Raw genomic sequence first — 25,206 nt, forward strand, 5'->3', positions numbered from 1 at the left:
GAACATTACCAGTACGTTTAGCAAAGTATCCGATGAAGAGATTCTATAAAAAAATACGGGTTTTTTCATCCACATCAGTAACAATGCGTTACAATCAGATTAATATAAACAAGTCAGACAATTACAAAATAACAAATGTTTGTATACTTGACATTTGTTCGACCTCCTTGGATCGTTTTATATCACATTCTCTCGTCTGGACTATTCTGTTGGAAGAATAAATTAATTTCCTCCAGATGTTAATCGCTTATTTACCTTATCATGTCGTATTATCAAAAGGTTTAAATTATACAAATATTCCAACAGCTTACACAGCACAACAGCACATCAGCACAATTTTTGCTGTATGTTGCCGAGTAAAGGTGAAGTTCTTTGAAACGCAAGTACAAAGAACTGCACAAACTTTAGGAAGGGAAAACTTTCCCAACAAACATAATAATAATAATAATAATAATAATAAACTATCTTTAACGAGGATAACACATTGGTAAGGAATTCCATACAGTAGGTATAAACATGTGGTATCGTGGTACTCGCTTATAAGTCGAGTCAAACTTAAAACAACAAAGATTCTGATCTGCCGTAGCATAACGCGCCTGCAGATCAGGGTCTATATTGCTTGTTCTTCTGATAACTCCTAATAAACTGCACCGATCCAGCTCTAATGGCTCATTACGCGACCGCAGATCTGGGATCATGTAGTCTGCAGTTGTACTCTCCATGCATGCGAGTATAGATGGTTCTACAAGATAAAAGCTGAAAAGTCAAGCTGTTAAATTCTTTAAAATGTATAGAAAATAAAAGATAAGGTTAAAAATATAAAAGCTCTTAATTATAGAGTCGAAATGTGTTTTATACACTGCATTCCCTCAACAAGAATAAGATTTTCTGAGGTGGTACATCACGGCAAAATTCATTCATTGAGTTCACATACAATTTTATTTTTTTTTAAACTTCGGGGTTACTGGGTGGAAGTCGATGCACTCCACAAAAATGCGTTCCACTCTGGAACTATGAGGCGCCGTAGCGGACGAAAGCGGATCCAATGAAAAAGTTGTAGTTGAAATTTCGATGTCTTATGTCGAGAAATCCAATATCACGTTTTGGATCAAATTGCATGTCCTTAAAGTTACATTTTCTAGATGGAGAGTTTAGATTTTATATGTTGAATTATACAGTCGTGGTTTAAAGTTATATTTCCTATGTCGACGTTTTACAGTGTATATTTTGATCTACACAGCGGTGGTTGAAACTTCAGTATCATATGTCGAGAATCCCTAATTCACACGTTGAATGTAACTCTTTGTGACGAAAGTTCCATTTCATATGGTGAGTATTTAGATTTCATCTGTTGAATTTCACAGCAATGAGAAACAGCCTCCTTGTTTAAAAATAACGTGGTCCGTTCAGGACAGCGATCTCTAGCGATCAAATTCATAGCAATTCTCGACCTGTGAATGGTAACTTTCAAACTGTGCAACGTCGCCGTTTTAGTAAGAAGGGTGGTTAACTGGATTTGGCTGGCGTTATCTAGGGAATGTATAGCCCGGCGTGAGTGGATAGATAGAATATCAACATACAACCGAGCAAGACTATTGGGAAAAACCTTCCTCTAGTGACCCTTATATCATGTCTTCTATTTTCTAGTTTCCTATTCCTCATCCTGGACTTTCAGGTCTTTTATTCTGAACACGTCATCTATTTCCGGACTTCCGACTTCCGTCTTCGGACTGTCCTGTCTCTCCCAGAAAGCTGTTTCTGTAAAGGACAAACTTACCCTCAAATCTCTATACGGATCACTTTCTATACGTACATAAAATTCCTCACTTATATCACTCAGAATCATAACTAGCTATCCAAACACTGCATAAATTCTGACCTAATTCGATAGATCATCGCTTTCACTTCACAGCGACCGGCCATAAATTAACACGTGGGCGGCGTATCTAAAATTGCCGTATCTCTTTACCTACGCTACCTACAATATTATTTAAACATTACAAAATCAGATATAAATATGCGATGATCGTTAACTCACCATAATCAGCATCGTCCTAACAGACAAAGGAAATTATTTCATATAACCTTATGAAATCCTACACATGTGAAAATTCGGATCGCATGCAATTCGTCAATTCTATCAATGAACTAGTAACTGTAAAATTGAATAGATAAATTGCATAACAATTCTAGCATCAACAGATTTCCATGAAATTGAACAAACGATACATAATATGGATCATAGTCATATCAAGCACATTTGCGTAAAACAACAATCAAAAATAGAAGATTACGTGAAAAATTAAAATTGCGTACCTCAAAGCTGTTCTCTTTCAGAAATTGTGCGTCCTATCACTAAAACCTGTCTTTTCTTACAAGACAGCCACATGGTCCCCTTTTCTTGTTTAACGAGCCAAGCACTATTCATTTTAGGCTTCCTCGGAGCAAAACTTCTCCTCTCTCAGGAAATTTAGGACTAAAGAATTTCGACCAATGTCGTCACTTTAAATTCACATTACATCCAAAGTGTACGCCTTAATTTACTCTGAATATCGTACGCAGCGGTTCCTAAATTTTTCCCAAGATAATCGTTCCTTTCCTCAGCTTTTGGACAGCCTAGATTCTCTGAACTATGTTGCAATCAACTTTCCTTTGAAAATTATTATTTGACGTGGGTTCCTATGAAGCGGTTATGATTGGTAGCTCAAATGTTTACTTTCTCAGGACAGCGTTACGATGCCCAGGTCAAATATCAATGAGTCGTAGATGTGGGCCTTTCAAGTTTAATACTTACATGGGGGGGGGGGAGAAAGGTCGAAGTGACCCGTAACAAAGACTTTTCTGGCTTAAATGTGATACTATTTTAATGCTCAGTACATTCAACTTTAAGGTTCAATACTTATTCAAAATTTCAACACTTTACACACACACAGATATAAATATATATATATATATATATATATATATATATATATATATATATATATATATATATATATATATATATATATATATATATATACAACAACAGCAACACACAACACAAATTGTAAGACCTTACTTTACAGTTTCCTGATCGATTATATCATTAACACACACACGCATATATATATATATATATATATATATATATATATATATATATATATATATATATATATATATATATATATATATATATATATATATATGCATGTGTGTGTTAATGATATAATCGATATTTATATCAGGAAACTGTAAATTAAGGTCTTAAAATTTGTGTCGTGTGTTGCTGTTGTTGTTAATTTTGTTGTTAATGCAATAGATTATCACGAACAATGTTCCTTGCTTTAAGTTTTTTGCACAACTCATTTTTTAACATTACATTTCAACTGTTAGAGTATGGTTTTAATGTTGATTATATAGCAAAAGACTGACCACTAATGATGGTAATACTAATACTACTGAATACTGAATGGTAACTACTTGATGAAGTATGTCTTGCATTTATTGAATGAAATTCGATTTTACTTCTTCTATTTATCTGGAATGTTTCCAAATTTTAAAAAAAAACTTACTTGGATGGCTCGTTGTTTCACAATTTTACCAACAACAACAACAACAAAAAACAACAAGTTTTTCTTTTATTGTTCTTAATTTTAACTGCACTTTTAATAAATTATTGGCTATATCATACCCCCATTAGAAAAACTCCTACCCCAAGAAATAAATAAATAAGATGCGGTACACGAAGCACTTAAATGGCTAGTTGCAGTGATACATAGGGGCTGATAACTCGTGAGGTGATTATGTTTCTTTCTTGGCGGAGGGCTTCTTAATGATGTAAACAAGAATATACGTCGTTATATCACACCACACACGGTGTATAAATATAGTTCGTTATATCACACTACACACGGTGTATAAATATACGTCGTTTTACCACACCACACACGGTGTATAAATATACGTCGTTATATCACACCACACACGGTGTATACAAAATATACGTCGTTATATCACACCACACACGGTGTATAAACTCTGTTTACAATTTAAAATTAGTTTAAAACACATTTACTGGCGGGGTGTCCGCAAGGCTTTCCAGCTTAAACGATTGTAGATACAACTGTACTAATGCACACATTCGTTCTTGTAGATTTCGAGAATTGATTTTCTTTTTATGAGACAAACTATCAAAATGGATCAGCTATGAAATATTACGTCTCAACTGCTTCAAGAAATGGCTGAATGCCACATATTTGCAGCAGAGTACAGAAAACATGTTCGCAACCGACGGAACAATAAATACAGCAAAAAGCAATTTTTTTTGGGGGGGGGACGTCTAGCTGCAATTGTTGACAAGAACAAAGAAGAAAACATTATTCATGATTTCCAAAATTTAATGCCATATAGTTAGATTTTAGGGGCAATGTGATATAGTCAGATCATGATAATCTTGAATTTAGCTGTTACAACTTATAGCTTATCCCACATATCCTTATTTTCACTGTTCGCGTAGCTGTGAAACTTTACTATCTCGTGCATGAAAGTACCTTTGATCGTGGTACAAAATTGTTTTCAATCCCATGGTGCAGGATATCAATATGTGGCGTTTAAGACACCACACATAAAAAGATCATAGACATGGACTTGACATAATCATTAGTGCACACGTCTGACTTTAGTTTCGCTTCTTCGATTCACCAACATTGCTTGAGTGTCGACTTAAGTCTAGAATCCAACATTCTTGCTCTGACCTCACTATCAGAAATTTCGTCTGAGCCTACATATGGAATGCAGCAACCTTATTCAAATCAGCATCAACTGAATCTTGACTTAAGTCAATATCCAAACATCTCGTTCAGATCTTACAAACAGAACCTGAGTCGGGACTTAAACCTTCAATCAAGCATTCTTGCTCAGACCTCAGCAACATCCCTAGAGTCCGAACCTAATTATAAAATCCAACATTCTTGCTCCGACCTCACCTACAGAATTTGAGTCTTGACTTACGTATACTTTCCAACGCTTGAGCCTCACCAATAGAAACATGAGTATAGGCTTATGTTTAATTCTAAAATCCCACAATGAGAACGGAGAAAATTGCAGTCTTACCGAGCAGATGTCTAAAATGCAGATTTAAAATTTATCACGTGTTGGCAAAATATCGGCATGATTGTCTGACTTTTAAGTATGACGTACGTTTGACCAATCAAATAATTGAATTCTTAAACCTAAATGCAAGGTGTGTTTTTTAACAATGATGTCTGACTAGATCGAATTTAAGTCCCTAAGAATTTTGGATCAATCAATGACATAAGTTCTGAATCAAAGTTAAGGACAGATTTACTAAACTGGGTCCAGAGCTTTTAATAAAATAGATACAATGATTCAATAGTGATATCAGATTTACATACGAAGAAGTTTAAATACAAATCTATCGAGGTATTCCTGCAATGCCATTAATTTCACCAATTGTTTTTCCCTCGACGCCACACTTGACTAGCTTACTAGCCGATACTCAACTTGCCCCATCTACATGCACTCTATTCCTGTCTGATATAATCCAAATAATTCCGGCTTAGTGCTTTATTATCTGATGCCAACTGTTCTGGAGCCACTTCGACCCAGGAAGGGCGAAATTACTTTGGAATTCCTCCAGCGACAGCCAGCAATCGCATTTTTATAGGTCTCATTCGGATTCAATAATACCTTTATGAGAGCAACATAATAAAAAAAGACATAATCGGTGTCCCTGTATTACTAGTATTTATTTATTAGTAGCCATATTTTTATTTTGTATTCTACATAGCGCACAGCTCATGTTAATACTTGAAATTGGTGTGGAAACATGTCAGTTTTTGCGACGTCAATGTACCACTATGTCATGTTTTTCCTTCACAGATAACCACCGTGTTCAGTGTGATGAAAGAGTCGGCCCTTCCCGTTACACTATTGTGTAACACAAGAGTCAAAATTATTCTGTCTAAATCTGTAAAACTGATGAGATATTTTTTTCTTCAGCCAAGCCGTCTTTTAAGTCTCATCAAAACAAAATGTCAGCATATCCTATTACGTTTTCTATGCATATTAAGGTCATTTATTTGATGACTGTGAAATAGATAAAGAGAAGTTTCCGTGTTAGCCAAATGAGGGATCAACCCAAATTATTCGTTATTCGTAACGTATATAGTATTTACGAAGTCGTGTTTACCTGATTCTTTGCCATAATTGAACGTTTAGCTTACTATTTGCCTCGAAACATGGTGCCAAAAATACACAGGGGAAATTGCAACAACAATGATTAAAATCGTCCTGGTATATTCAAAAGGGTTGGAACACGTACTTTAAGTAGTTGGATTTGACTGAAAATGGTCTGTCAAACAGGTAATTGAATTGCATACTCTCGAAACATGTATATTCTCTTGCAGCTGAGTCCGTTTATGGTCGGTTTGACAAAAAACAGTAGGTATCCCCACGAATTTATTGCTCTTTAAAACTTAAACTCACATTTTTCTTCTTATAATATTAGCTAAGTTTCGAAGTTTTGCTTTAAGTTTATTTGGAAAAGCTGAAATTGTAATTCACATAACTATTTTGGAATCCAAATTTTGTACTTTCTATTCCAAAATCGAGGACATTATTTACGATATAGGTAAGCAAAACATTCTTTATTTAAGACTGCTTTTGCAGCACTATCCCTCAATTAGTTTGTTGTACGCTTATTTCCTTCTGTCAATCATTCATCAATACATAAATAAATAAATAAATAAATAAATAAAGGAAGAAATAAATAAATAGTTCTTCTTACTTTCTTCCTCCTTTTTAAGTACATCCCTTAAATGCCAAGATATCTTTATACGTGTCTATAAATACTCTTCAACTACAGCACGTGTACCTACTCACCACTTGCCAATCGATCCTTTTGGCTATCTTAAATTAAGTGAGATAATGGAAAACAACGTGCATAGGTCGTATTTAAACGAAGAATAGATTATTCTGATATCAAAACAGGTGAGGAGAGATTTATCATTTCTAAACATCATAGCTAATGCATAACAATGTCGGCTTTTAACGTCACAGCTAATGCTTAACACTGTCGACTATAACATACGAGCTAACGCTCAACACTGTCGGCTTTGCAAGTGTGTCAGACAAGAAGGAGAGAAGTGCTGAAATTTATCGACAACGCTACCCCCCATCCCATAAATAAATAAATAATAAATAAATAAATAAAATTATAACAAAATAAATTGAATATTTTAAAGGTCAGAATCGTCCCTCTGTTTTCATTGACTCTGATGAGACAACAAATAACTGTAACCAAATGTTTAATGACCAAAACATTTTCTGGATTTAAAATAAAATGTAATTTTAATTTACTAACGTCTGTGAGAAATTGCCAACTTGTTCACTGATGTGTCTACATAACCTGCCAAATACGCTATTCCTGACCCAAGGGAAAAAGAAAAAAAAACAAACAATAAAAAACATGTCAGAAACGATATGCAAGTTAACATTTTTTAATTCTTTAAACTAAAGTTTTGTTCGTGAAATCGTCCATGACTTTTTCCTTTCTCAGAGACAAGTAAAAGTCGGTGTAAAGATGTAATTTGGAATCAGAATATTCATAGCTGAACGGCACATGAAAATAAAATCGATAAACCCCATCTGTTACATGTGAGAAGAAGCCATCATATACATTTATGAGAATGTATGTAGTAGTGTTTTTTATTTTCTCGGTTTTTGTACTGTATACCAGTAGAATAGTGTATTGTGCAAACCGAAGTCAAAATTCGAAAACTGCAAATGGGAACAAAAAATATCAAACTGTAATTTATTCAAAGGGACTGATGCAAAATATGGCTGCCGTGGAATCCACCAAAGGTAATTTTAAGGTTATATTGACACAAGCCTTGCACTTAACCTAAGGTTTAATATTGCTCCTCTCGGAGTCAAATACCGAAGTGAATGACGGTCATAAGAATCCATACAGATTACGACTAATCTGCGATGGAAAACGCATTAATATACTACAGTCACATGTGCAAAGCGCGCAACTGCAAACTCCATTGACCCGTATATGTTACTACACTATGCGTTGGATGATCATTGTCCATATTATTTGTTTCTAATTACGATTGTAAAGGTCAATGTCACTGTGTATACAATCTATATTTTATTAGCTCATTGAGCATAACTATTTTAGTTTTTCACGATATTATTTCATTCATAGAACGATAGGGCCGATAAAACGTGATTTTACACAATACTTTACACACGATATTATGTCATTCAGAGAACGATAGGGCCGATAAAACATGATTTTACACAGTACTTTACACACGATATTATCTCATTCACGGAACGATAGGGTCGATAAAACATGATTTTACACAGTATTTTACACACGATATTATCTCATTCACATAACGAAAGGCCGATACTTTACACATGACTGAATCAGGGGTTTATGTTTAATTCAGGCACGAATGGTTGTGACGTCACTGGTGCCAAAAAAAAGTTGTATTTTACTGCGATCTGTTTTTGTTGTAACGGGTGTCAGCGCAGGTATATGCTATTGACGTGTTCCAACCTGTAACTTTGTGATCAACTTGATACATTATCATATTTTGTTTTTAAAGAAAAAACACGTGTATGCTTTTGCTTATATAGTTTTATTACAATTATTTAAGTTATTTTTCAATAAATTGCACGATCATATTAATCTTCATATGGAACACACAAATTATATTATTAATTACTTTAAAAAATGATCGATTGCATTTGTCAAGCCTATTCATGGCCTTACGTTCTTTCATATAAATCTTTAACTGTGGAAAGCGATTCTGATTTAGTGAACTCACAATAACTGAGACAAACGTACGTCATTTTTTTAATAGTAAAAAATAAATGATTATTCAGAAACAGAAGACGAAAAACATTATTTATTGTGGAGAGACAGAGAGACAGAGAGAGAGAGAGAGAGAGAGAGAAGGGGGAATGAACTATCAGCTAAATTATAACCACATGCGTCAAGCTTTAACTGACATCTGGTTTGTTCTGAGTTGTGTTAAATTAGAGTGCCATTAACGATCTAATTACTGATGTCTGCGATTTTACCAATCATCCTTTCAATTAATATGACTTTTAAAAACAGGAATCGACAAACAACTGAACGATCAAATAAACGTTGAACGCAGAGTAAGAGAGAAAGAATCAGAATAAATCAAGAAACGAACAAATAAATCAATTTAGAAGAAAAAAGACAGGACAACATGAAAACAGGACAACAGACAGGACAACTACCACTTATATGATGCAGAATACCGCAACTGATGATGTCAATTAATGAAGGTCAAGAGTAAACTGTATAGCGTACGTACGAAACAGATTAGAATTTATCCTTCTCTTTGAAGCATGCCTATATGTACACGGACATAATTAGCTCAGTCTGCATCAGATGTGATTCTGGGCTGCTTTCTGGAAGATAACGGTCAGGTTTTGGTGGCAATTTCGCTTCCCGCATTTACAAATGCTATGGTATTAGTTTTGACTTCAATTGGTGACGTCATTTGTTGTCATGAAAATTGCATAGGTGTACCTTGGCACTATTGCAAACGATAGGTATCACAGTAAACAATACATCGACCATGCATACATAGAAACAATAAGCTGCACGTGTAAAGGCAGATAGACCGTAGATAAACACTGCGGTCAATCCATCAATACCTAAATCAATCACCGGATAGGTTATTCAGACATGTTCATGAACGACAAACTAAACAAAAAAGAGCAGATGTATAACTTTTCTTGTATCAAGGCAGTTTTATTCGCGTAACGAATATAGTATTGCTGAGTGTTTCAATACAAAACGTCAGTTTAGTGTATTAAAAAGTATTGTAAATTGTACAATTATTGAAGATAAGTGTGTGTGTGTGTGTGTGTGTGTGTGTGTGTGATTTTTGGATTTTTAATGTAGCTTTAACAATTTTTCAGTCATATCGCTACGATGTCTGCAGTGTGTCAGTTTATAGTGATGTCTAACACTAGAGCATCATGCCACAGACATGTAGCATGATGTCCCACTTAGTCACATTATTCTGACACCAAGCCGACCAGTCCTAACACTAACCTCCTAATGCTGAGCGCCTAGCGAGGCAGCTGTTAGTACCATTTTTATAAGTCTTAGGTATGACTCGGCCGGGGTTCAAACCCGCAAACTCCCGCATCCGGGGCGGGGGTTCTAACCACTTAGGCCACCGGAGCGGTATTGAAGATTAATTAGTACCGTTAATCCCGTGTCATCGTATACTTAAACGGTACGTCAACGTTTAAACGCAGTTTTTTTTTTACGTCTAAGCGAGTGTCCATTTACTGAGGCATTGCGACATTGGTGGGAATCTTTTATTATGTCATGGTTCAAGTGAATAACAAATAATACAAAATTATTTTAAACTTTGAAGGACGAGCGTTTATGTCCCAATAGCAGAAGAGTGTTGTGAGTGTACGAAGTAAAACTGAAGTGTAAATTTGAACTCTATTTTCCTTACCCCATTTAACATACTTGTCAATGATACACACATCCTCCTCGTGATCATCATCACCATGAACAGCAACAGCTCTAACAACGTCTAAGATCTCAACCTATTCTTCTTCGAACAAAACCAAACAAACAAACCAGTAATTTCAAGAAGACGAATGACCACCTTCACCATACCTCGGATTGTTTTTGTTTTTGTTTATCTTTGATGTTACTTTTATTTGCATCACTGGTATTTGACGCATATGTAAGATTTGTTTGCAGTAACCATGTCAGGCGTAAAGATGCGTTTAGTTCTGAGATTAAAATACCACCTGTAAATCGTACATATTGAACATGAAATCAGCGTGACAAGAAATGTGAGGACAAGAACCACAGGAGTCAAGACTACGATATACCTATTGCAAACATAATATATCCATACATATAATGAAAGAAACGCCGAAGCATAGAAATAAGACAAAGACGCCGATGTTCTAAACAATGACATGATTTCAAACTATCAAATGTGCGCATGGCACAGCTGTTAAATAATTAAAAAAATATGGAGATGTTGTCAATGAGAGAGTAGGGTGGGTGGGATAGGTAAAGAATTTAAAACCTCATCTCAGAAGGAATGTACGCAGGTACGAAATACTTACGAGAGATTTAACAGTTTCGTGGGAAGACGTCAGCAGTGATTAAACATTTTTTTTACTTGCAGGTATGTACTTCTGGACCGCCTTAAAATTCTTTTCGAATGATTATGTTAAAGCTACTATACAACAGGAAGATCTAGAACTAAAATATGCAAAATCCTTCTTCAGTATATTTAAAATATAATCGAGTTCAAACTGTTCAATTAAAGAATGATGCACACGACACATCGGAATGGACGGCGTTAATACTAAATGGTCTTCCATTTTAATACAGTATTATGACTACACTCTATTCACGTGCTGTACTGAGTGTCCTTTTAACTTCACGTGCTCTACTGACAGGGGGGCCCGAGTGGCCGAGTGGTCTAAAGCGCTCTCCGTTACGGATCACTGCCATCTCACCTCTGTCCGCATGGGTTCGAGTCTCGGATTCAGCCAATGTGGGTATGTGAGAAAGCTTGCCAGTAGCTTCTCGTGGGTCGGTGGTTCTTTCCGGGGTTTTCCCGGGTTTTTCCTCCACCATTAATACTGGCCGCCATGTATAGCCTATCGTGTGCTGAAAAATGGCGTTAAACCCTACAACAACAAAAATCTACTGACAGTGCCCTTTAAACATCAAATGGTGTATTGACAGTGATATAAAATTTACCGTTTGTATTGTAAGAAATAAGAAGGGAATGGTGATTGTAGTCTTTAGAATCGTCGTTGACGAGCGCAAAACTTACATTCTCTTACTGGAGTTTATCGATTCATTTTAACTGACAACCTTACTGGAGTTTATCGAATCATTTTAACTGACAGGCTTATCAAATGTGCCTCATTATATCAGAGAGTTTTCAGAGCTTAACTGAGCGCTTTTCTCAAATGAGCGAAACGACCGAGTAACATATGACACATTATTCGATGACATGAATTATTAAAAGTCAAGCCTACAATTAAAAAAATATCTACGTCCGGAAAATCTTTTTCATGGCAGATAGTTAAATGCATGGTTTCTACTTTTTAGTAAATGCGATTAGATTGAGACTTTGTTGAATGATTGGTTCTTTCTATTAGCGAGTCCGTTTTAAATAACGATACAATCACTACATTCCCTTAAATACTGCATTGGCCGAGATGCAGTAAATTAAAATTTACCCCGTATTAACCTGTTTTTCTTATTCTTTATGCGGTGCTAAACTTTTTGTTAGTTTTGACCCCCTCCCCAAAAAAGAAAGCAAACGCTTCTCATGAAACCTGATTCTCGAATGCCTCTAATGCAAATGTTTATATGCAAATGACTTAAGGGTCATGACATCTACGTATGCGATATAACAAATGAACAGATTTATATTTTGGTATTCATAATAAGCCGATGCAACTGGAACATCACTCTGTCATTTCCGTTAGGTCGTGAAATAACCTCGGAAGTATTTGTAGGAATACACATTGTTTTGATGAGTTAAGTCAGGGGTTTCAAACTCAAACCACCATGAGGGCCGCATGAGGGCATTTTCGATGGCCCAAGGGCCGCACCACCTTTGTTATCTCTCGTGACACCTTGTGACGCCAATCATTTTGCGGGCCACAGGATACAGTTTGGCGGGCCGCATGCGGCTCGTGGACCGCATGTTTGAGACCCCTGTGTTAAGTAATTAGCCCCTGGCAGATGCATCATATATGCTACGACAGCAAAGGCCAAAATAGTATGAGTTTCCTCTGACCCTTGTCACCCCATTTTTTGATATTTGGATATTTATTTTGGGGTGTAGGGTCAGAGTCCATTCACTATCGACAAGTTGGAATGGGGTAGCCGCTACTAGCCGGCCCAGCAAACTTGAACGACCTTTCATCGAGATATACCTGCATGAAATTGATAGGAATACGATTTATTTTCTCAGAAATCGTGATGTCTTTAATCCGCTAACAGACGAGACGAAAGTGCGTTGTTGCTGAAACTTGACCTGGATCTGGCCATTTGCATCCTGAGTTACATGACTATATGAATCTCGCAACCAACATGTCAATGACATCAGAGGTCATATCGTCACGTGATATCGACAATAAATTTCCAAAGTTCTTGTACATAGAATTTGGACATATTATATAGAAGTTACTTAATGTTTGTAAATAAATATAATGCACACTTAATTCTCAACTTATTTATTCTGAGAACAACAACCAGAAACCTGTCGGTATCGCAGCAGTGTGGAAAAAAACTTTTTCAAGAAGTACCGAGCACGTGTCAGCGATGGGTTTGCTGGTGTCACGTGACTGCCACATTGACACGTGCTCTATTCGTAGTGAATCTGGTTTTCTTCAAATTACTGCAACATTTACAGATTTTCGGTCCTTGTTTTCGCAATACATATTTTGAGAAGTTTGTTTTTTCATTTTTCTTTAAACATTACGTGACTTTCATTTATATGTTCGATTTGTTTTTCTACAGCAACACTAGAAATTGTTTATTGTTGATATCACGTGATTATGTGACCTCTAATGTCATTGCCATGTAGGTTGCGAAAGTTGTGTAGTCACGTGACTAGGAATGCAAATGGCCAGATCCCGATCGAATTTCAGCAACAATGTACTTTCGTCTCGTCTGTCAGCGGATTAAAGACATAACGAATGCTATGATCGCAATTTCTGAGAAAAAAAATCACATTCCTATCGATTTCATGCAGGTATATCTCGATGAAAGGTCGTTCAAGTTTGCTGGGCCGGCTAGTTTGCGGCTACCCCATTCCAACTTTTCGATAGGGAATGGACTCTGACCCTACACCCCAACATAAATGTCCAAACATCAAAAATGGGAAGGCAAGGGTCAGAGGAAACTCGGACTAAGGCCAAAATTGTTCCGACTGTGACAATGTCTCCCTCAGCCGCCATATTTTTTTTACATGTGTACGAAAGTAGCTCGGAATATAGTTCTCAATGGCGACGAATGACATCCAAGGTTTTGTTCTCGACTTGACGGAAAGGGTCGAGAATGGTTCGATTGGAGCCAGTAGTCGCTTTCACTCCTAAGTATGACGTAAGTGTAAGCCTCGACATTGCCTCCAGGAAGACATGACACCACGCATGGGCGAAACTTCGAGTAAAAGTGGACATTAAAACACCAGAAAAGGTACTTAAATTACATACGGAGAAAGGTTTCCTTTACGGTGGTGTAAAATGAGTGACTAAATGCTCAGTAGATAGAAGAAAATTAGCACAGAATCTTCGAGGCTTTACCTTGTGTTAATTGAGAGGAGAGGAGAGTGTTATGATTCGTTTGACCTTTTTACTGATAGAAACAAGTGCCTGTGCTTTCCAAGCAGTGTTTTCTGTATATTTTTACTGTCCCCCAATTACATGTCTAAATACCACTCAGATAATTCAAAGAGATATTGATGGATTCACCTTGCTGTTAGTTATTTTTGTGTCTGTATGTGTACATGCAAATTGTAGTCTCTATTATGAATCACCAATATACTTTTGTCTTACCTACCCTTGTTGCAATGGCGCCAAAGAACACAGATGTAGTTTTGATAAAGAAAACGGAAGTCACCAAGTGAAATCAAAGCTTATATCGAAGTATTATATCATCTGTAAAACAGGAAACGGAATCGGCTGTTAAAATCTGACCATCTTATTAAAAAATCAACCCACAAACACATCCTACGCTGGTGGAGCTAATGATGTCCTTGTACAAGTGTGTCGGGTTCAAAGTGAAAGACAAATTCATCCACAAATGGAAGTTAAAGAAACCAGAAATTGAACTATCTGCCATCGAAAAGGTTTTCGGACGTTGACTTTAAATTTTACTATTGATCTTTATTAATTTACGCCATCATATAATGTGTCATACGTCACTGTCTTTTCGCCCAGTCGTATATATTGTTCATTTGAGTTTTCCGAGTAAGTTTCGGGGCTGCGTTTTGGAAATAAACAGTCGGGTTTTAAAGCCAATGTTGTTTCTGAGTTTACAAATGCTATGATGTACGTTTTGACTTCATGGGGGTGGGGTGGGCATGAGTGGCTAAGAGGTGTAAAGCGCTCACCGTTATAGATCACAGCCATCTCATTTCTGTTTGCGTGGGTTCCAGTCTCGGGCTGGCTCAGCCAACGTGGGTTCTTCCCGGAGTTCTTTTACACCAGTTATACTGACCGCCATGTATAGCCTATAATGTACTGAAAAACGATTTTAAACCTCAAAAAACAACAACAAAAACAACACTTTCATTTGGGGACGATAGTTTTTGTCATCAGAATTGTATCTGTCTTTTAACTCCGCTGCACACGGTGGGTATGACAATAAACCGTACATCGGTGATACATAAATAGAGACAAGTTGTACGTGCACAGGCAGACATAATATTGATTAACATTAGGGCTAGGTCATCACCGACGATTTCATACGCCGAGTAGTTATTCAGACTTAAAACTTGCGGGTAGAAGATAAAGCAGATTTATAATTCGTGTATTTATAGGTTGCTGCATTTGTATGGTCAAATATGAGCGAGTTTTTCTGACTAATACTGAACGACCTTGTGAGTGAGGTTATAATCCGAGAAAACTAGTTCATATATTTGCCCATACAAATGCAGTAATCTTTTTATTATTAAAGCATTTTTTTTATTCTACCTAAGGCTTTATTTAAAAAAATACACAAAAGAGTAACTGAACTTATGCTGTATTCTCCCCCACAAAAAAAAAATATAATACGCAACCGTAGATTCATCAATACACAATGACAATATTAATGCGCACATAGCACCACCAAGCGACTTTTGAACTTCGTAGTGCATTCGACATTAGTTTATAAAAGAATTTTCATTTTGATCTACTTAAAATTTAAATTTAGAGTGATATTGTTAATAAATGCGCATTTCAAAACTTTTCCAGTTGGTCTGGAATGGAAGGATTTTGGATTTTGGTGTCGATTCTTCTCAGCTCTGCTGTTTATGGACTGGATCTATTAACTGTGCCAATTCCACACGAAGTATATGCGATTTAAACAGGGAGGGATGAGTCTTGACTGAGCTGCATGTGTTTCTGTTCTGTCATTGAATGATTGGAATCATAATGTAAGGGAAATTACGAACTTTTTCAAATGAAATTATAAAATATACGATATGGAATAGCACGTTAATTTCATTTTTAGTGCAGTAAAGAGAGTGTGATTGCAGTTGGCAATTTAGTCGTAATTACAGTACAATTTCACGTGGTGTAATCAAGTTTTAGAACGCATTACATAGCTCTTGTAATTCGGATTTTGCAGAACTAAGAAAGTACACTCTGAGAAAATTCAAGATGCAAAAATGGAAGTATATTTCTTTGCTATGCTTATTACCAGCTAAGAAGACAAGTTTGCACCTTTTCACTTGCATGGTCTTTGTAGGGACCCCAGCTATGTTATGACCCGTATGACGTATATCGCTAGCCTAAATCCGAAACAATAAATCATAAAGGTTAACGTGGAAACTTGCAAAGCAACTGGTGTGTGATAGTTCATTCAGCCAGCGGAAATAAGAAATCATCGTCTTGGATTATTGGCTCTGAGGCCCAGACTTTTCTACCAAAACCTTTAGTTGCATTTTTTAACCTTGAATTTAGTACTTTGACTTGTAAAATGGTGCGTCTCTGATAGATATACGATAGCCCTTGACCTCAGTATGCTTTTCTATGCTATTTGTATAGACCCCCGAGAGCATTGGTCATAGTCTGAACCATTCCATTTACGGAAAGTTACGAACATTTCTCCTAAATAACTGTTTAAATGATCAGAATGGTATTTTCAGTACTGCGTCTCTCACGTTTGTTGTGGACATTATGAATATCACGTTCATTTGTTTGCTTCTTTGAAAGTTTCATTTGTGACTCATTTGTGACTCATTAAACACGTCCACACCGTTCACTTTATCATCTCTTCTTTCAAACAGAGGAAACAGTTCTTTAGTTCATCCACAAACAAATCTAATAAGCTAAAACCTAAAGTATCTACTACATGAGTGTACATGTTCTGTTTACGAAGTAGTTCCCAATACACTATACTATTTTTAGACGCACGTGTCGTGCATAATTAAGGTATTCAGTATCTCAACTTGCAGTACGATTCTGACAATGTAAAGTTAACAAAGTAAAAAATGTGCAATAATAAACAATTATATTGTTTTACTGGCGTAACGAATGCCAATATTACTAAATATTCTCAATTCAAGTTTCGATGTCGTGTATCAAATAGTTTTGGCAGATTATAAAACTAAAGATTATTTGTCGCTGTTAATTTCATATGATCAAGAGAGCTGCAACGTTGTGATGTCAGTTTTACACTTTACGATTTGCCGTGTACGGAGGTATTGAAAGCATTGGAGGGAAACGTTTGCTATGTCATGGATGAAATAAACATACAGTACAAATTTGTAAAACATTATCTTAAACCTTTTAGGGCGAACATTTGTGTGTCCATGTCAGAAAAAATACGTGAGGAAAGAGGATACGAAGATAAATCTGCAATGCAAATTTACACGTTATAATACTTAAAATCACATCCTCTTCTTCTTCTTCTTCCTCCTCCTCCTCCTCATCGTCATCATCAAAAACATAAATTCTTACGACATAAAAAATACCAACCTTTTCCCCAAATAATCAAACCAAGCAGACAATAATTGTAATAATAATACTAATAATAATAATAAGAAGAAGAAGAAGAAGAAAAAGAAGAAGAAATATGATCACTTTCTCCTCTCCTCGCATTGTTTATCTTCGGTTGCTTCCATCATCTTTCCTAGCAGCTGATACAAATTTGATTTGTTTTAGAAACCATGTCAAGTATATACGCTTAAATGGTTCCATGATTTAAATACCACCTGTAAATCATACATATTGAACACGAAATCAGGGTGAAAAGGTATACAATATACATAAGACAAATAAAAGTTATTCATAATGTAGAGAAAGAAACAAAATTATACATATTAGGCAAAGATGGCGATATTCCAGCCAATTACCCTATTTCAAAGCATTATATGTGCGTACGGTCTTTATCCTTCCGCATTCTCGAGACTGGTACCTTAGTCAGTTCGCAACAAGTGATTTTAGTTCTATTTCAAGAAGCCAGTTAGCCAGGCATAAATAAAATTCAAGTACATATCTAGAAGAGCATATATGTTTTTATTGTTGTTTTAGTGTTTAAGATCATTTCCCAGCGCAAGATAGGCTCTGTATAGCTGCCAATATAACTGGTGGAGGAATAACCTGAGAAAACCCCGGTAAGAACCACCGACCCACGGGAAGCTGTTGGCAGCGTTCTCACATACCAATGTAGGCCAAGTCCGAGACGTGATCCCACTCGGACAGAGTAAAGGCGAGCGCTCTAGACCACCCAGCCACTCGTGGCCTCTTGGGAGTGCATATACATTTCACAGTATTCTGGAATGTTTCAGGTTGGTCCAATTTAGGTGACGACAATGTAGTTCGAATTTCGTCGCATTTTCAGTCTTTTCATTCCAAATTCTGACGTACAAAATGATTTTTCTTTTTGGTTCAGAAATGTGTGTCGATTGAGTCTAACAGCTGAAAAGCTATTTCGGGTCCATAATTTAAATATGGAGGACAATTACCCGGATGAAAGTTTAATTTATTGTCCAAGCTTTCAAAGAATATTTCATCCCGTTGACTCATGTGTTTCTAAGGAATCGTTCTCATAGGTAACAATTAAAGTATTCTTAAACACATAGTTGCAGAAGTAACAATTGAACGGATATTTGGATGGTTTTTCTTGCACGTTTTATAGTAAAACTTCGAAACGTTTTCATGTAATTATGATTAAAAAAATAATAAGATTGTCTTCAATGCTCTTTTTCTTGGAATTGACTGGCAATATTTAAGCGTGTGGAGAGCCTGAAGATCTCAAACGAAAATATTAAAAATCCTTCGTCACTGAATATAAAATATAATCGAGTTGAACAAAAGAGACAAGATGTTCATGAGAAATCAGTTTCGGCAACATTATTATTAAATACACTCCCATTTAAGTATTGTATCTGGCGTGCACGTTTTTATTGTTATGCTGATTGCGTCTTTTGAATTTACTGTTTGGGTGGTGGTATATTTCTTCCACTACGTAAAAAAATTGTGATCGTTGTGTTTAGAATCGTGATTGATGAACGCAAAACCTACATTCTCTTGCTGATGTCAATATCTTAATTTCAGGTAAAATTCAGTACACTCTGTCGCTCTCAAGTATCATAGATCATCATCCATTGTCTCACCAATTGTACGCTGATGACACCTTAATATACAAATCTAGCCACCCAACTGAAGTTGATGCTACCATCCAAGGTGTAGAGAGGTGCATTTCTGATGTGAAATCATGGATGACACGTAACAAGCTGCAGATGAATGATGATAAAACTGAGGCCATTCTGATCACAACAAAAAGACTTTCTCATTCACATCCTTTACCTCAACAATAAATATCAGCAACGCCAACATTAAATTCACACAATCAGTACGAAACCTAGGTGTTACTCTGGACAGTACTCTCACATTGCACCAACATGTCATGAACATATGCAAGGCTGCATATCTTGAGCTGAGACGCATCAGCTCAGTTCGCAAATATCTTTCAGTTGATGCCACTAAAACACTTGTGTGTTCATTAGTACTTTCAAGACTGGACTATCGTAACTCAGTTCTGTCTGGTTCATTTCAATATCTACTCCAGAAACTTCAAAAAGTTCAAAATAGAGCTGCTCGGATCATACTTAGAGTACCACGATCAGAGCATACCTTCCCGCTGCTCTGTACCCTACACTGGCTATCCATTCGATCCAGAATCAAACACAAAATTTGTTCTCTGTGCTACGTTTCACTGTCGGACTCTAGTCCAACATACCTATCCGACCTCACCCATGTGTACACACCAGCAAGATACTTACCCTCCTCTTCTGACAATCGTATACTCATTATTCCCACTATGAAAACAAAGTCATATGGACAGCGTTCTTTTGCATACCAGGGCCCAGCAACGTGGAATGAATTGCCCACTGAACTTTGACACAAAGACACAGTGATCACATTCAAGAGGGCTCTCAAAACTCACTTATTTCAACTGCAAGAACAAACTTAAAGACCTAATAATGTTTCCTACCCGAAATATTCTCAGCATGTTTTTTATTTTTTAATGTTTTTCTAATTTCATGGTGTTTGTTTTTGTAATAATATTATTATATGTTTTTTTTATCTTATAGGTGTTGTCTAATGTTGTAAAGCGCTTAGAGCTTCTAAAGATTAGGCGCTATACAAAGTCCTCATTATTATTATTATTATTTTATATATATATATATATATATATATATATATATATATATATATATATATATATATATATATATATATATATATATATATATACAACCCTGATTATATGAACCCACAGAGTTATAATTTAAAAGAATATATATGTTGTTATTCATCTAACGATAGAGCCACTAAAACATTTTTTTCCCGGGGGGAAAGTACTTTACACACAGCTGAATCGTGAGTTTACGTTGAATTCCGGCAGGCTGAACGTGTGGAACATCAACACGCCATTAACTGCGATCTGTTAGGTCAGCATCTTCCTGCCTGTAGAAATTAATTGTTTAAATTAGAAAATAAGAATAGACACAAAGATGCTTATAGTTAAAGTGAAATTCTGTTTAACCTGCAACTTTTTAAGAACTGTAACTCGATTAGTCTTTACTGAAACTTAGCTGCGTTTTCCTCGCAGAGTAAGCGATCTCTGAAATCTTAACCATATACTACTAATTTTCGTTTTCTAAACTAAATAACCAATTAGATTTTTTTAATAAGATGCGATGATTGGTATTTTATAGCAAATTACTTCCCAAAATTTGCCGAAACTTGACCTTGAAGCGAAAATCGTTGACTCAGATCTTCGTATGAGACGCCAGCTCATATTGGTCCGAGCACAGGGGTTCTTATCGCTGCTTACAATTGACCTGTCATACACGTACTATATAATGACTACATAATACATGTACTACAGGTCAATTGTAAGCAACGATACGAGCCCCTGTGGGTCCGAGATGTTCGCAACTTGTTGCGTGCTACACACGTTTCAGAATCATGGTACCCTGTCTTCCCATGATGCCCCGCACACGAGGTCAGGCAGGCACCGTTGAATGGCCGATACTAGTGGAGAAATTCAAGATGACGGAAGTAATACAAAAATGCGTAGGCAAAAAAAGAAATAGCAATAAATCGGTTATTTCCAGCTGTGTCGTCATTGGCTTCTTCGTTGTGTTAGTCATAACTATGTAAATTAAAGAAAGCTTGCCAGTAGCTTCTCGTGGGTCGGTGGTTCTTCCCAGCGTTTTTTCGGGTTCTTCCTCCGACATTAATACTGGCCGCCATGCATAGCCTATCGTGTGCTGAAAAATGGCGTTAAACCCGACAACAACAACAACAACAACAACATAACTTAAGGGTGGGGGTACGGTGAGAGACTGCAACTGTATGGTTGTGCTTTAACTGTATCAGAGATTCCTTTTTTAATTGAAAGTGTTAATTGTTATGTTTTGCAGTTATTTTACAATAAGTTTTAACATTTTCGAATAGAAGATTTTCCATTCATATAGCATTCTTGTATTTTAAAATGCATTGATGGAACGGCTAATGGAGTCAAGGTAGGTGGGATTAATCTGGTAATGATCCAATATATACATATTTATGCAATGAAGGTTTTGGCTCTTTACGTTTTGCCATTTCGAATATCGAATAATACGATGTGACAGCCACAACTGGAAGTATGGTTTGGTCAAATATTCATATTAGTCTATGTGAAACATATGCCCGGAGCCACGTCAAAATTCATTGATTTATTTTATCATGGATATTATTATAGCTGAGCAGTTTATAATAGTGCAATGTTAACATTAACAAATGTATTCTGCTGTAGGGTGGCTTACCGGTTACATTATAGTACAGGAAATATAAGAGATTTTTACTAAATAAATTCATTACTTAATTATTGTTTTCTATTTCATTTTGGCAGACATTGATGATATTTTTATTTTGGGATATATATTGCTGGATGTAAAGCAATATTAACAGTTTTATGCAATATTTTAGTTTGTTGCAGACAGACAGACAGACAACCAAATATTCCAAATGCATCGTTACAGTTACAACTGTGTGAATCATGAATGAGGAATGACTATATGGCTTTGGTAGTACATATTTATAAACTGCTATCAAACATGTTGCTGCAGGACTGTATCAACTGAAGTAACATGCACGGACTTAAAGCGCAATTTTTAACGAAGTGTCCAGTCTTTGATGCGCAATTTTTATGGAAGTGCCCAGGCTTTACTCGTTAATTTATTTATAACCGAATCTTAGGGTTGTCTATGACCTATTAGAACTAATACTGAGAGTGTGACAATACAGTAGTAGATTACAGGGACGACAATTTACCTATATTTACTTATAACATGCAAAAATTATAAACGAATTGACGCATATATTACAAACATATAACTCAAATAAACATTGTTGCTACTAAGCATGCCTGTAAGGTTTCTAAATTAGTTTAATGAGCTTCTTTCTTAGGGGTATGTGATATAGGAAATAAATGCTTTTGACACTACACATATGTTGGATGTTTTCAAGCATTATTATTCCTATTTTTTCATTGCATAGATACTTGCTAATTTTTGCCAATAAAGATCTCTGTCAAGATTCTTCTGCAAAAAGTGCATTGCAGAAAATAAATAGGTCTCTGTTGTAACAGGAGCCTAATTCTACCCACTGGACCCCAGTATATGTCCCATTATCTGTCCCATGTCCCAGTATCTGTCCCATGTCCCAGTATCTGTCCCATTACTGCATTCTCACAACACAAGTGTGTTCAATGACATGAAGATCAGCTTATTATAAAATGGCTAAAAATGACACTTCTGCATAGTGACACTGTAAACAAACATCCTGTAATTCTTTAATTGACATAGTTATGGCTAACACAACGAAAACACCGGTGACGAAACAGCTGGAAATAACTTATCTAATGTTGTTGTTTTTTTTTTTTTGTTTTTTTTTTGTTTGTTTGTTTTTTATTTATCAGAATTACTTTCCGCCATCTTGGATCTCCACTGGTATCGGCCATTCAACGACGCGTGCTTGGCCTCTGGTACCAGGAGAGTTATACACGGGTGTAACTGTACATTCCACCAGCATTTTCCAAGACTTCTCAGCAAGCTTTGTTACTCTGCCACCTCTCGGACATAATTAATAAGTATCATCCATTAACGTCATTGACGGTTTCTAAGCCTTGACATTTATTATTCGTTCTTACCATATTTTATGATAATAATCTTAGCCATGTTTTTGTACAAAACCTTTCTCTGCTCGGCCCTAATATGAAATAGATGGCTTGCAATTCCAGAGTTCTAGCTAAACCTTGGGCTAAATAATGGCATAATCAGATCATGCTATCAACTGAAACTTTCCACCATCGGTTAAGGTATGTAGAAAAAGAAATACAACTGTAAATGTATTTAAACTCAACAGAATATATTTTGCGTCACATACCTTTAACATAGGACGTACATTTAGTTAAATGTTCAAGAAACGTAGAGGTATTTTGTTAATGAATGGACCCGTAAAATTTCACTATTACTGCTAAGTTTGACCGATATCACTGGTCTTTCTGCAGACCTTTTTTAATTTTTATAAACGTTTATAAAATTTAAGCTGTGTTTGATCTCAGCGTAATATTAATTTTGACTCAGATCCTAATACCGTTTCTGCTCAAATCACAAAAGACACCCATATTCACCAGCCATCGGTCTTCGATTTACTTCATTCCATAGATCTTTTGCACATACATAACTAAATGAAACAGTATCCTCAGCTCCTTTATCTGAATGGATGCAATGTAAAGAAACTGATCCAATCAGATTGCTTGTCACACTTACATAAAATGATTGCTGGGAATAATCAAAGCTTCAATTTTTCGAGCCAGGGTATGTGGATGCGTTGGAAGCCACCATACCAAATACTTGATACGTCAAATGGTGAGTACTTTCATTGATCAATTGACGTCGCTTGATAAAAACAGTAACTTTTCCATCCGCAAGAGGATATTTATTTAAAACATTGTTGCGGCAAGTTAATTATGCGAAGGCTTAACATGAAACTTGAAAGGAAGTGGATCGACGACCCTTGGCTTGTGAAGATGGCGGACACTAAACATCTAAAACCGTAGATCTGACCCCCCCCCCCAAAAAAAAATACACAGTATCAGCCACCCGCAGTCAGATCAGGAAAAAAGAAAGAAGAAAGAAAAGAAAAGAAAAAGGAAAAACCCCCACCGCAAAGCAACATACAATATTAGCTTTTTGCGGAGCCAGAAAAACAACTGCGTTTATTTTGATGCATCCATTGTTGCTTTAAAGAACAAAACATTAAAATGTGGAACTTAAATTGGCATGCCGGGAAGGTTGAATAAAGACTGAGTAAACGTTCCGAAAATGATATTTACATCATCAGAAATATTTTGAGTAACACATATGGAGCTATCGCCATTTGGAGCAACATATAAGTCGGTGCAAAGCTTGGCATTTATAAAAAATAAAATAAACATGTTTAGTTTAAAATCTGCACTGATCTAAAACCAGCGGTCCGTACTTTACGCATAATCGGCTTTTATGTATTATTAGAAATGATCCTGAACACGTCTCTTTATACAGCGTTGTTGAATTCAGTAAAAAAAAAAATCCTTAACGCACAGATCAAAGCATTACAATCAATTTATTATACATCCAACCTTAATTAAAATAAGAATTAACCTTAATTAAAACAGTAATTCGTTATATCTCAAAGCATCCTTCATTTCACACATTCTACCAAAGTAGAGGTTTGTGTAATAGGCCATGCTGAAAGTCTGTAACCAAGGAATCATACATATGCATATATAAGCGTCGATAACTTCTGATTAATAATTTCAAGAACATAATTATGCAAATATTTTGATGAGTTCTAAATATATGCAAAATACTAAACAAAAAAAAAAGT

Source organism: Sinohyriopsis cumingii, chromosome 13 (genome assembly GCF_028554795.1).
Source record: "Sinohyriopsis cumingii isolate HCF-2022 chromosome 13, ASM2855479v2, whole genome shotgun sequence".
Lineage (NCBI taxonomy): Eukaryota > Metazoa > Mollusca > Bivalvia > Unionida > Unionidae > Sinohyriopsis > Sinohyriopsis cumingii.